The following is a 3,479-nucleotide window of genomic DNA, read 5'->3' on the forward strand; positions in this document are numbered from 1 at the left end:
GAAACGTTTATGTTTTCTCATCCCAAATGTAAGTGTAAAAGAGTAAAAGTGGGACTATGATCTCACCTTGTGTGCACGAGTAATAAGTACTTCAACAAGTAATGTGTGCAAAGAACAATCCTAGTCTTGACCTAAACAAATAGGTTTATATCAATATCGGTAAACACGATAGGTCAAAGTGTTCAATTAGTCCTATGGCTCGTTAAGACTCGATCATAATAGCATGTGAATCAAATTGTCATGTTTCATGCAAGGTACAAGTATAAAAACATGTTAGAACGATTGCATAAACATTTGGTTTAGTTTGATTAAAAGTCAACTTAGGTCAGGCCAAAGTCAACGAAAAAGTCAACACGTTCGGGTCGGGTCCCGAACTATTTTTCTGAGGTTTTTAATCATATATGAGCATGTTAGAACAAGTTACATGTGAATTGGAGGTCCATAGTATAGCAAACATTTTCCGTAAAATGATCAGCGAAGACAGAAGCCTGCCAGTGTATCTGGACGGCGTCCAGATTGTCTGGACGGCGTCCAGCTTTGAAGGCTGAGACGGCGTCCAAAGATCTGGACGGCGTCCAGCTTTGAAAACTGGGACGACGTCCAAGGATCTGGATGGCGTCCAGGTCCGTATTCAAGTCTGATGCAGAAAACTCCTAAGTGCACGAACCAAAAACCAAACTAACACATTTTATGATCCGCAAACAACCAAAACATGTATCTTATATCATCGAAAAGGTATTTTGACGAGGAAAACGAATAGACACATTTCAACGAGTAATTCAACACTTACAACAACCTAAAACCGCATTAAACGTTCATAATCAAAGGTTCAAGTTCTAAAAACGCATTTCATGATTCGGACAACCAATTTACATGTATGATATGCCGTTTCCAAGGTAATCAAACAAACATTGCAACAAAACACTTATCAACAATATTCCATAGCATTTGATACATTAAAAGTTCATATAAAGCTTATCAAACCCTAACCAAAATCTCAAAACCAATAATCATGTTAATGTAAGGTTTTCATGTCAATCAACACACCAAAACGAAGCTAATGAAGTAACTAACACTTTGAACACACAACCATTAACATCTAAACATATTTCATCATCCAAAATCAAAGATTTAGCAAGCTCTTTTTCAAGTTCATGCTAGTTATGTCAATTCACAAGATCGAGCATACAAATTACATATACGACATCACAATGAGCCATAGACACTAATTAACACACCTTTAAGTCAAGAACACTAAAATTATGAAATTTAGAGTTTTTAGAAAGTTACCCAATCGAGATGAAATTAGTATCAAAACGTAGAGAATGAAGAGAGGATTCCAAATATGTAATTTGTTTTGATGTTAGCCTCCAAAATCGGATTTAGATGATGAATTAAGGATTGAATGTTGAGAGAATTTGAAAGTAGTAAAAGATGAGGATGAAAATGAATGGAAGAAAGGGGTTTGACCCTTTGACCTAGTCAAGGGTTTGATCCCTTGTCAAGTTTAGTCCCTCAACTTTCATTCGGGTGCGTGAATTACCTAAACGAGATAATTTAAAACGCGTATTAACAGGAGATGTTATAGTCATATAACAGACTTTAAATAATTAAACGGAAAAGTAAACAGAAAAAGGCGGGATGTTACATCTGCTGTTGGAGGGTTCTTCCTCTTCTGCCCACTTGAGGAAGTTGACCCTACGGCTGATGCCGAACGCGCCCCTGACCCTGCCCCGGAACTAGCACTCTTCGACGAACAACTAACTGCACGATGCCCTGGTTTGTGACTAGTCCAACACACACTATTCGGATACGGACATGCTGAAGACTCATGCCCAACAACACCACACTTTAAGCATCTTCTTGTAGCCTCAGAACACTGACCACTGTGAAAAGATCGACACGTGTGACACCAATTCCCTTTACCTGATCCAGATCCAGTACTACTCTAACCACTTTTACCCTTCGATTTAAACCCACTAGACTTCTTGGATTTAGATCCTGATTGACCAGATACTTGCCCACCTTGTTGTAGCACATTAACAAACATTCTGTTTCTGGCAGCCTGAACATCACTTTCTACCATCTCAGCCATCACAACAGCTTGAGACAACGATGTAGCTGTTCTAACAAAAGTTCGGTACTCTGGCAAAATAATATTAACAAAATGCTGAATACGAGATGCTTCGTCTGGCACCCATTGTTGTACAAACCTCAGTTTATCCATAAACTTCTCTACTACCTCATCGATCGTCATTTGAGGTGTCATCTTCATTTCAAGAAACTCAGTCTTGATTCGGTTCATATCAAACGGATTACAATACTGTTCACACACCTTCCCATAAAACTGCTCCCATGTGATCATACTCACTTGCTCTTTCGGTATACTGGAAATCAAAGAATCCTACCAAATCATAGCCCTACCTTTCAACAGTTTACTAGCATATGTTACCTTCAGCTCGGGTTCACACTGACACGCTTCAAATCCCCTTTCAACTTCTCGCAACCAATTGAGAGTTACAGTCGGATCAGTACTTCCAGAGAACTCGGAGGGTTTGCAATCACGGAAGTTCTTATAAGTACATCTTTTGGGTGGTTGCATGTAAGGTTGATGGAACATTTGCATTTGGTATGGATTCATCATCATGAGATTTTGGTAAGTAAAGGTGTTTTGTGGTGGCATATAATATTGGTTAGGTATTTGATTCTGAAACTGGTTCTGGGGCACATTAGGTATCGTTTGGGATTGCGCGGTTAGGAATCCAGGTGGTGTATCATCATTTCCAGAATGCCTCGCCAATTCAAGCTCATTAATTTTGTCCTCGGCCTCTTTTAGCTTGCTTTCTAACTGAAGGATGTAACTACTCTGATCATCATCCGACTCAACACCCTCCTCTGGTGCTCTGAATGTTCCGGGGTTGGATGGGCCAGTTGCGTTTCTATCAGCCATACCTGTGCTACAAAACAGCTCACACAAAAGCTTAGTGGATAACAGTTAGTTCAATCACAACTAACACACGTATATCCTATTTTCACTTAGCCCCCACTCCCACAGACATGTTTGACTTGCCTCAGGGTTTGGAAACAAAATACGCGCACGTATTTGCTGCCAAACCATGCTCTGATACCAACTTGTAACACCGGCAAATTTTTTTTTTAAACACATCGGAATACTTTATTAACAAACACACTATAAGTCGCGTCATTACATTAATCTGAGTAATTAAGTTTAAGTTTACACAACGGTGTTACGTTATTACAAAACATGATTTAAACAAAAGTCCACATCAGAGTAGGGTTGTCAAACATGTCTTCTGCATCAGCACCCATCCCGATTAGCAGTACCTAAACCTGCAAGGGGTAATTATGTGGGGAATTAGCGCACCGCTAAGTGAATGGAATCTATCTAACAGATATAGCTTAAGTCACACACAAGCTATATACTAACAACAACACATGCTAACTACCAACTAGCATAC

Source organism: Rutidosis leptorrhynchoides, chromosome 1, assembly GCF_046630445.1.
Source record: "Rutidosis leptorrhynchoides isolate AG116_Rl617_1_P2 chromosome 1, CSIRO_AGI_Rlap_v1, whole genome shotgun sequence".
In the NCBI taxonomy this organism is placed as follows: Eukaryota; Viridiplantae; Streptophyta; class Magnoliopsida; order Asterales; family Asteraceae; genus Rutidosis; species Rutidosis leptorrhynchoides.